Source organism: Stegostoma tigrinum, chromosome 31, assembly GCF_030684315.1.
Source record: "Stegostoma tigrinum isolate sSteTig4 chromosome 31, sSteTig4.hap1, whole genome shotgun sequence".
Classification (NCBI taxonomy): domain Eukaryota; kingdom Metazoa; phylum Chordata; class Chondrichthyes; order Orectolobiformes; family Stegostomatidae; genus Stegostoma; species Stegostoma tigrinum.
Genome location: NC_081384.1, coordinates 29,181,834 through 29,193,363, shown reverse-complemented (window position 1 = coordinate 29,193,363; position 11,530 = coordinate 29,181,834).

Here is an 11,530-nt window from a genome sequence, read left to right as displayed (position 1 = left end):
TTGGGACAAGTAGATAGCAAGTGGATTTCCAGGATGGCACCCTGTAAGTTAATGGAGTGCCACACGGATGAGTGCTGGAGTTGCAGCTGTTTACAATGTATATTAGTAACTTGGATGAAGAAGATGATTGTACTCTAGCCAAAATTTGTGATGACACAAAGATAGGTAGGAATGTAGTAGTGTGGATGACACAGTGTGCAGAGGCATATAGGTAGGGTTAAGTGAGTGAGGAAAAAACTTGGCAGATGGAATATGATGTGGGAATTGTGAGGATATACACTTTTTGGCAGGTAGAATAAAAAAGCTGAATTTTACTTAAATGGTGAAAGACTGCAGAAAGTTACTGAACAAAGGGATTTGGGAAGATTTGGGATTTTCTTTCCATGAATCAGAAGATGCTGGTATCCAAGTTCGGTGGGTAAGAAGGAAGACAAATGGGATGTTGGCCTTTATTTCAAAGGGAATGAAGTATAAAAGTAGGGAAGTTTTTCAAAACCTATTAAAGGCATTAGTTAGACCACAGCTAGAATACTTTTGATCTGTTTTGGACCCCCTTATCCAAGGAAAGATATACTGACATTGGAGACAGTCCAGAGAAGGTCCACCACGTTGATATTAGGTATGGAAGAACTGTCTTAAAAGGAAAGGTTGTGTAGGTTGAGTTGTATGCTTTGAAAGAATAAGGCACAAGCTTATTGAAACATTATACAGCATTATTCTGGGTGGGGAAGTTGAGAAAGGGCAGAATCGATGGAATAATTATTGCAAACAAGCATCATTTACATCACAATTAATGTTATTTTATACAGCATCAGAGATTTAAGTTGGGGCAATTATTTGAAAAATGTTTTTAAAAATCACCAATGAGATTAGAACCTAAAAAACAAAAGGCAAAGATGATTTCAATAAAATAAGATACTTAGAGGTAAAAAGAAGGTTTTTATTGTGCAATGAAAATTATTTAAAAGCATGAAGAAGCAGAAGACAGTTTTCCTGGGAAAAAAAGGTACAAATCAGTAGGGAAGAAAGAGATATGGTACAAATCCTCCATTTCAATTCTTCAGTTCAAAATTCTTCATTTTTCAAAGGTTTAAACAGATTTAGAAGTTTCAAAGTAATTCTAAAAGCTTTGTTGAAAGAATATCTTTATAACTTAAAATGTGAAAGGTTTCCAAAGAAATGAAGAAAGACACTTTAAGATAGTGATTAAAACAAAACAATTATGTCATGTTTGACCAGCTGTCAACAGGAGGTCTAGCAAATTCATTATATCTTAGCAAAATCACCTCATTAACTACTTACCATGCTACAATGGTGTCTCTCACATCCAATTTCCACCCTGCCTAATGGTACACCATTCCCATTACACCTTGCGACACACCATTCCCGTAACACCTTGCCACTCACCAGATAGGCACTGAAAGACCAGCATCCCTTGTGTTTGCACCATCTTTGAAAGCTAGTGGTGCCCCCAGACAAACACCATCAGTCTAGACTATGCAGCATGGTTGCTGCTCTTTGTTCCAGGCCCTGCTTTGTGGAAAGGGTATTGGCGATCCTGCTAGACAAAGACCTCCTCATTTCCAAGACCATGAACCAGACCATGATAGCTTGGTGTGAGGTTGCCAACCAGGTTATTATTGTCACAGCCAATGGAACAATGTCTAACTCTATAGAAAGAAGGTCAATGTTGTTCTCCTCTCCAACACGGTAGGTGCTATCATCTTCTTTCCAATATTTCACACTTATTTTATCTGTGTTACCAGACCCAATTCCCACCTAAGCTCAAGCTTTACTATTCTCACCGTCAACCGCAACATATTCCCCACTCACCATCATCCACTCCTGCCCCAACACCGTGTACTACCCACACTTCCCCAGCTGCACCAACAGCAGTTGCCTTGCCACCCACTTTCATCTCTTGCATTAATTGCTGCTCTCTCATTCTACGAGGAAAACAGCCGAGGTCAGAAAGACTCAAGATAGATAGTGGGCTGCTTGTCATTCAGCTCAATCCTTACATATAAAGAACCTGAACCAAAACAGGGTGCAAGCTGGTATCGGAGGCTGCCTTTGACTTACTGTGCTGGGTACTGCTGAGCAAAGGCTACCTCCCTTGACTTGACTGAGGATTGCTGGCCATGACGAGCTTCCTTCCTATGTATGGTTCTATCTTTCATCCTGATGGTATGAAGTTAACTTTGATCAATGTTCAAAGAAATTTGTGGGCTTAAGTGTACAGAGCTTTAAAATATCATGAACATCTGCAGAAAATAATGAAAAAAATTAATAGAATGCTGGCCTCTACATCTAAAGGACTGGAATACAAAGATGCAGAAGTTATGCTGCAGTGATACAAAACCCTGGTTAAACCCCACTCTGTGTATTGTAAGCAGATCTGGACGCTACACCTCAGGAAGGATATATTGGCCTTGGAGGGAGCAAAAAATAGATTTACAAGAATGATACCTAGACTTCAGGGATTAAGTTATGAAGAGAGATGAGACAAACTGGGCCTGTTTTCTCTAGAATTTAGAAGGTTAAGTGGTGATCTGATTGAAGTCTTCAAGATATTATCAGGATAAGACAGGGTAGATATAGGTGAATTTCCACTGACTGGGGATTCTAGAGCTAGGGGTATGGTCTGAGAATTACAACCAGACATAGAACATAGAACAAAGAACAATACAGCACAGAACAGGCCCTTCGGCCCTCGATGTTGCGCCGACCTGTGAACTAATCTAAGCCCCTCCCCCTACACTATCCCATCATCATCCATATGCTTATCCAAGGACTGTTTAAATGCCCCTAATGTGGCTGAGTTAACTACATTGGCAGGCAGGGCATTCCATGCCCTTACCATTCTTTGAGTAAAGAACCTGCCTCTGACATTCAGGAAATATATTAGAAAGCACATCTACACTCAAAGGGTGGTAGAAGCTTGAAACCCTCTTCCACAAATGGCAGTGGATGCTGGTACAGTTGTTTATTTTAAATCCAAGATAGGGAAACATTTGTTAGCAAAAATATTCAGGGATATGGGCTAAAGGCAGGTATATGGAGTTAGGCCACAGTGAGCCATAATCTTATTGAATTGTGGAACAGACTTGAGGGGCTGAATGGCGCTGCCCTTAGAGATAAAAGCCAGCATTCTATTCACTTTCTTGATTATTTTCTGTGGGTGTTCATGACATTTTAAAGCTCTGTGCACGTGAACTCACAAGTCGCTTTGGACATCTGCTGTATTTAACTTCATGCCATCTGGATGGAAGATAGAAACGTACATGGGAAGGAAGCTTGTCATGGTCAGCAATCTTGAGTCAAGTCGAAGGGGAATAGCCTTTGTTCAGTGGTACCCAGCACAGTAAGTTCTATAAGACTTTAAGACCATAAGACATAGGAGTGGAAGTAAGGCCATTCGGCCATTTAAATCACGGCTGATGGGCATTTCAACTCCACTTCCCTGCACTCTCCCTGTAGCCCTTGATTCCTTGTGCGATCAAGAATTTGTTGATCTCTGCCTTGAAGGTATCTAATTCTACTCCTGTTCCTATGCATCTGCACTGGATGGCCCAGAAAGACAACGGAATTAGGTGTCTTTTCTGAAGGCTCTAGACCCAAAACACCAGCTTTCCTGCTCCTCTGATGCTGCTTGGCCTGCTGTGTTCATCCAGCTCTACACTTTGTCATTTCAGATTCCCCACTATCTCAGAATTATGAGTTTGGTAATTTTGATTGAGGGTGGGAAAGTGCAAAAGGCAAGGAAGGAATGCTGTGAACATCCAGGTGGACTTGAGTGAGTGGCTATGACAATGACTGAAGGGCCCAGAGATCAGTCCATGAGCTGGGTTCATGTCCCTGAGCCCTGGTAATTGCTGGTGTAGCCCAAGGTGCAGCATTGAAAGGCAGAAGTATTTTGTAAGTGAATGGAAGATATTCCATGAGGATTCTTAAGAGGCTGACACATGTCAAGTGCCATTTTCTCTGACTGTATGGTGCTTGTTGCCAATGCCTATGGAACGTGTGCTGAGATGCCAGTGCCTGGTTTCCAAGATGGAGATCATTTAGAATATGCAGAAAGCTGAAACTTCAGCCTGGTTTCCTCTCCAACTGCTTCTGGTATCAAGCCTGGTTGGTGAATTGCCTAGCAAGAATCTCCCAATGCTCCTTGTGAAAAGCACAGAAGTTGGAACAATGTGATCTTGATGTTGAAGTGCGCCTTGCCGCACTTGCTGCCCAATTGTGCCACACAGTTTGTCATAGCCCATGTTGCTCAGACCCCTCTCAGATTCTGCCCATGTCTCTCATTGTGATATTGTTAACTACTCTTAAACTCATGTAACTTGTTGCCTTACTACCTGCTGTTACCTAAGGATCTGTCTTATTAGTGGTTTGTCCCTCACCATTTAATTCTAGGAAGCCTCATACATTATGACTACAAAAAGAGTTGGTTGTAGCAAATCTGCCCAAAGAAGATCCTGGCAGTACCAGATGTCATCTAAAATCCCTACAGTGCGGAAACAGGCCCTTTGACCCAACAAGTCCACACCAACCCTCAGATCATTCCCCTATAACCCACCTAATCTAGACATCCCTGAACACTATGGGCAATTTAGCAAGGCCAATCCACCTGGCCTGCACATTTTTGGACTATGGGAGGAAACTAGAGCATCTGGTGGACACCCACGCAAACAGGGGGAGAATGTGCAAATTCCACACAGACAGTCACCAGAGGTTGGAATTGAACTCGGGTCCCCTGCTGATGTGAGGCTGAAGTGCTAACCACTGAGCCACAGTGCTGCTCCTGCAGGCATCTCTTACAACATTAATAACACTACAGCCTTTCAACTATTGGGCTATGAGTACAAATCCTTCTCCTCAAATGGGAGCATAAAATCCAGGTTGACATTTTGGTGCAAACCAGAGGGAGTGTTACACTGTCAGCAATGCCTTTGTTTGGATGAAGTGTTAGACCAAGGCTCCATATGCTCTCTCAATTGGGTGTAAAAGACTTTGTAGCACTCTTCAAAGAAAAACAGGGAAGTTCTGTCAAAATGTTCTGCAGCTAAAGCCAAAAAATATGTTAACTGGTCATTTAAGATATCAAAGTGTGGAGCTGGATGAACACAGCAGGCCACGTAGTGTCTTAGGAGCACAAAAGCTGATGTTTCAGGCCTGAAGGGTCCAGGCCCGAAATGTCAGCTTTTGTGCTCCTGAGATGCTGCTTGGCCTGCTGTGTTCATCCAGCTCCACACTTTGTTATCTTGGATTCTCCAGCATCTGCAGTCCCCGTTATCTCTGATCATAATTTTAACTGGTCTCTTATTATGTTGCTGTTTGTGGCACTTGCTGCACGGAATGTGACTCTCATTTCCTCCGTTACACTACAAACTGTAGCGATTGTAACAAGGTCAGCCAGCTGGACTTCATAGAATATGGGTTCCCTGATTGGGCCTGTTAACCTGCTCCAATCAGAGAGCCTTGGCTGGCAAATATAAACAGGAGTGTCAGAGGTTCTATTCACTCTAGGAGCTGGCTCAATGCTAGCAGCGTCAGTGTCATGGCCTATTCATTTGCAAATAAAGGGGCACTTAGTGATGGGATAATGGCCTTCATAGAGTTATTCCAAAAGAAAATTCATTAGTTTTAAAACATTGTTGCTTGTCCTATGATCGTGAAATCTTCTATGTATCTCTAAGGCTTTACTTTTAAAAAATACAAGCAATATAAATGTTAAAATTCCCTAATAGTCCCCATTTATTTTTATTGTATCTTTATTTATCCCTAAGAAAACAGTTTCAAAATCAAATCAATATTTTTGTTTGAACTTAAATAAAGATTTTCTTAAACCAAAACAAAATTGAGAGCGTGCAAACCTGAACATTAAAGGTAAAAAAAATGATGTGTCAACAAGAGTTCCTGAATGGTGATGACAGCTGAGATTAAAAAACATCTTGTACTGACAAACCCAACGCAAGATATGAAATCTGATTAAAAAGCCACAAGATTATTCTGAAATGAGTAAGATTTGAAGATCTGTCTGCACCAGGAGTGTCTGAAAGAGAGAATGTTCAACCAGGCTACATGACCAAGGTACGTTCTACAGTTTCCAGACTAGAGCGCAAAATCTAACAATGAATGTCTGTAACAGAACAGACCATTTTTATCTCAAGACACTGAAGCAGAGAATTCATCCAATGATTTCCAGTATCTGTATTCAGTTGAACCTGATGACCACAGGAGTGATGTGAGGGCAGGGTTTGGGGTTGTGGGTCACACCCTGAAGTCCGGTTCTCAGCTGCACACTGTGTTGGGATCAGTAATCCAACAGCAACCTTCCCTGATTCGGCTAGAGGCTGTGCTTGCCACTAAACTAAGGGCTACAGGCGGGTTCTTGTGGCCAGTTTGGAAGAAACAGCTACCTGCTATTGTAACAAGAGAGTTTTAGCAGGAGGGGAGGGGGTCAGAAAGATGAGCACTTTCCCAGCAGCTCTAAAAATGTTTGCATTTTCAATCCCCTCTGCAAGGCAGACTGTATGAACAGCCAGGCTAGGAAAACATCAACGCCCTTTCAGAAGTGCTAGCCATTCAGTCTGCTGCTGGGAGGCTGCCAGTCTGTTCCTGAGTCTGTGGACATCTGTTGGCCAACTCTAGTCAGCCTCTGATAATTGGGCACCCGACTTTGGCTTCCCACTTACTTTGATTTGCCTCTGCTGGGGTGCAGCCCTCTTTCTCCTGAACCCACCTTGGGGAAAATTATCCAAGAGAAATTGATACTCATAACACTCGTAACATACTGGCCAATGACACGACCCTATTTTTATAATTCATGCACGGGCTGCTGGTGTCACCAGCTACACCTGCATTTATTGCCCATTCCTAATGGCCCAGAGGGCATTTGAGAGTCAGCCACTTTTCTATGGTTTGCTGTTACATGTAGCCAGCCCAGGTAAGGTTGGCAGATTTCCCTCCCCAAAGTAAATTAGTGACCAGATTGTTTTAAAACAATAATTACTCACTTGCCCAGCTTTTTAATCAAATCTCACCGCATGAGATTTGAACCTATGACCCCAAGAGCATTAACCTGTGCGCCTGGATTTCCAGTTTAGTGACAAGACTTCTACACTACTACTCCTGAGCCTGGCTCCATTTGGCCTCTACATTAGAAGAGGAAATTCTGACTAGGGTCATTTGTTGAATTTTAACATGCCAGTACTATCAAAGAAAAGGAGATCCAGTTTGGAAAATTTACCATTATTGGAAGCAGACATAATCTTTTCACGGGATTCCAATGTAATTCCACAAGTCGAATGACTCTTGTGGTAAAATAACAGCAAAGAATGCACTCGGTGAGTCACAAGTAACTTACCTAATACCCCCCGAGTTTGCATCTGGCAGTAAGTTTTTGGGATCTGATGACAAACGTTGAAGACTAAGCAAATAATGTAGAATTGAAGATAATTAATACTCTGGAGTACTAGACAGGGCTCAGAATTAGCATTCTTGCCTTTGAATCAGAAAGTTATGGAATTAGATGACTCTGCAGAAACCCGGATATGAAAGCCAGACTGACACATCGGTGTGCAGTGAGTGCTACACTTTTGGAGGTGCTGCATTGCAGATGAGATGGCAAAGTGATGCCCCATTGCGCAGATGTAAAAGATTCCATGGCACTATTTTGAAGAAAAGCAAAGAATTCTCTGTAGATTATCTGATTGTTATCATGCTGCTGATTGCGAAAGCTCGTCCTGCAGAAATTGATTGCTGTGCTTCCTAAATTGATTAATCTTCAAAAGTACTTCATTGACTGGCCTGATTTTGAAAGGTGTTGTATAAATGCAAGTCTTACTTACTTGCTATATTTCGCCTGTTAGGTAGCAGTTGATGTTTGCTCCGGACACACATCTGTGAATACATCCACTTAAAGAGCCTTCATACTTTGTTTACAATTAGATGCAAAACTACGATTGAAGTTCAGTATTTAAATTAAACATTTGCTTAGTTCATGATACTATGTTAAACTACAGATTGGGTCAACTCAGGCTGATCCTACTGCAAGTAAACCCCATTGTTTCCTTCATAGTTCTTTTAATTTAACCTGAATTCACATTGTAAATTAAAACAGTATTATGTTTCAAGATGAACATTTAAACAAATGAACGTGTAAAAAAGATGAATTTCTCTAGTGCCTTACACAATCTCACAACATCCCAAACATGTGTTTTAATGATCACTTTTAACATGAAATCCCTGCTGCAATGTAAGGAATATGCTGTCAACATAAGCAAACCAAACTCCCACAAATATCAGAGTGGCCAGAAAATCTGTTTCTTTAGAAGTTGTTTGAGGGATTGATATTGGCCAGAAAACTGGAAGGAGTTTACGCTGCTCCGCTTTGAAATGATGCTGTGAGAGCTTTTAAATGTTTTCCTCAAGTTAAAGCAAATGTGGCATCAATTTAGTGTCTCGGTTAAAAGATGGCATCTGCAACAATGCAGCACGCCCTCGGAACAGCTTTGAAATTTCAGCCTTGATTATGTGCTCACGACCCTGCAGTGAAATTTGAACTGACAGTCCTCCCACTCAGAACTACAATCGTTAGATTGAGCTGCGGATGATCCCTAACTCATAGTGACCGGTCTTTCCTCTTTGATTTTTGGGTTGAAATGAAGGCCAGATTAAAAGGCGGAAAGTTACTCCTCTAATTCCATGACAGCTACTCCATACCATTCCTGACACACATACACACTTTGCCTCACTGCTGCTCCAGCTGTTTAAGGACCAAAGTATGGAGTCCGAGCTGCTAGCCACTCCAACCACTTTGCTTTATGCAGACTCACTCTCCACCTGCCTTGTCCTTTCTGCCAACTTCCTCGGTAATGTTCCCTCAGTTTCTCAGTTAGACAAAAACAAATCCTCTGATGCTGAGATAGACTACTGAAGCACAGTGTGGAGATCTGTACTTAACATTAATTATGTTAAACCTGAATCTGCTTGATGGGATAGAAAGTGGACAAGTGAAACACATTCCATGTGTTTTCAGCTCAATTTAAGCATTAAAATCACACTAAAAATAGAGTAAAAGTGCAGAAATTGATTTTATTCTTTCTGAACGAGAGAATCTTCACTGCAATGGATGTAGGGATAAAAGTTGCTTTGCAAATTTTCTAGTGACATCTTATTTGCTTGTTTATAGAACTGACGCTTGGCCACATTGCCAGCTACCTCTATACATGCCCTAACCTTCCAAATTTGATTCCCTGATTTCAGACACTCAAGATCTACCAGCTGCACAGCTACAGCAGCCCCAAGAAGAGAAGAGAGAGTGACAGATCGGCACTGGGGAAAATGCAACATTTATAGCTATTGACTTAGATACTAGCATTGCACTTTTCTTAATAGCTAGTTTAGCTTTGAACTTCGCATTATTGTTCTGTGAAAGGGCACCTGAGTGTCTTTGGGTCATAGAGTCAAACGGCACAGAAACAGATCCTTTGGTCCAACTCGTCCATACTGAGCAGGTATCCCAAACTGATTTAGTCCCATTTGCCTGTGGGGCGGCATGGACAAACAACCTGTATTTCTCAAATTAACATATTGCTTATTAATCCATCAATATTATTGTCATGGCAAAACAGAATCAGATAAAGTTTACTACAGAAATGTATTGGATGTACTGGACAAAGAAATGAACTTAATATGTAAAGTCATCTGTAAAGTAACATGCAACAAATTGTGTGGAATGTGAATAACATCATAAAATAATGCTTCTTTTGAATTATTATCGACTTTTTGGTTCATGCATTAACTTCGTGCATCAACAGCTCAAACCTCTCAAAAGCACATAACACATTTAGGTGGCACTCAAAAAGAAATATACTTATCAAAACTTATAGTCACACAATCACGTGTGCAAGGTTGCTAGGCTTCTCTGAGAGTCAGAACAGCAGGTATGGTGTTTGATCAGTTCTCTCCTTCCAATCTCTATGTGATTGATCAGTCTACTTCATCCTGAGCTAGCCACCATGCCAGGACACATTTCCTTATATCCCACTCAGCGCCGGCTAGCCACATGATCAGCCCCAGATAGGTCAGACCTGAGCTCTCAGGGTTCAGCATTTCACCAGTTGTCTCTTGTCCATCTTATCAAGTTATTCTGATCATCTTATCAAACTGTTTTTCTGTTCTCCAAACCTGAGGGGATCAATGAGATAATAATCTAATTTCAATTTCCAATCAACCAGCCCATGTGGAAAGTTTGCTACATATTTAACAAAAAATATCAAATAGATATTTAATCTTATCTAGAACACCATCTTGCAGGTTTTTGTCTGCTAAGTCTCTTTAACAATAGTACAATTACACCATGTTAAGCACATTACAGCTTGGAATCAAACAGGAGTTAACATTAGGACTTTAAAAATCACCTAACCATTGATTACTGCAAACAAACTTCATGCCAGTCCTTAAAAGTTAATAAGATCAGTTGAAGTCTACATTACAGCTTCAATATGTTCCACCCCCGCCTATTTCAGACACTTATTTCTTTATCTTAGTTATTTGTCATTTATGAACAACACTTTCCCTTTCAGCAGGTGTCATATCATTTACAGGGGAGAATGGAAAAAGTGGGGGTTCGTTTACATACAGTATACTATTGCTAAATCATAGAGTGAGGTTTCTGGGCAGATTGATGGTAACTTAGTTTCCTTTGGGATCCTATGGGCAGAGTGATAGCAGACGTAGCAGTCATTTGATGGCCCCAGCTCCCTTTTGGTGCAGCTGTCTGCTAGAAGCACTGGCTTTGTGAATTTATTCTCATCTTTCTAGTTTTATCAATGAAGGGCAACGAAAAGGCAAGGTGGTAGAGAGAAAGATCAGAAAGCTGACCCCTGGTGTTAAAGGATTGAAATCTGAGGCAAGGAATTTGGACTTTTCAAATCTAGAGGTTGCACCTGAAAGAAACTTACAGAATTATATTTCAGAGATATAAGTAAAAGCAGGGGCTGACTTCAATGGAGAAAAGTAGAGGGCCGAAACCCAAACCAATAAAAACCCAATATAAAACAAATTTCCTGGGGGAAAGATTTAGAATGTGCTTCTAGACAGATTGATGGGACACAAAGAATCAGAATCTCTTCAGTATGGAAGCAGATCATTCAGCCCATCAAGTTCATACCGACCCTCTGAAGGGCAGTCTACCCAGTTGCATCCCCCTACCCTATAACCCTACATTTCCCATGGCTAATCCTGGCTCAACATGTTTGTTTGGATGTTGAGATGTGCAACTATACAGGGCATATTTTCTAACAAACATTTTTCTTGTTCGGACATTTAACTTGTTCTTAATACATTACACTGTTTTCACTGCACTCAGAATCAAAATATAATTTCTTAGATCCTACCAAATGTACAAGATATCTTGATTTTTACAGAAGATAGATTTCTTTGGTGAATAAAAAGATGTAGTTAATATATCTGAACTTCCTTAATAATGCACAGTCAATGTGTTGGGAATCTCACATGAGGG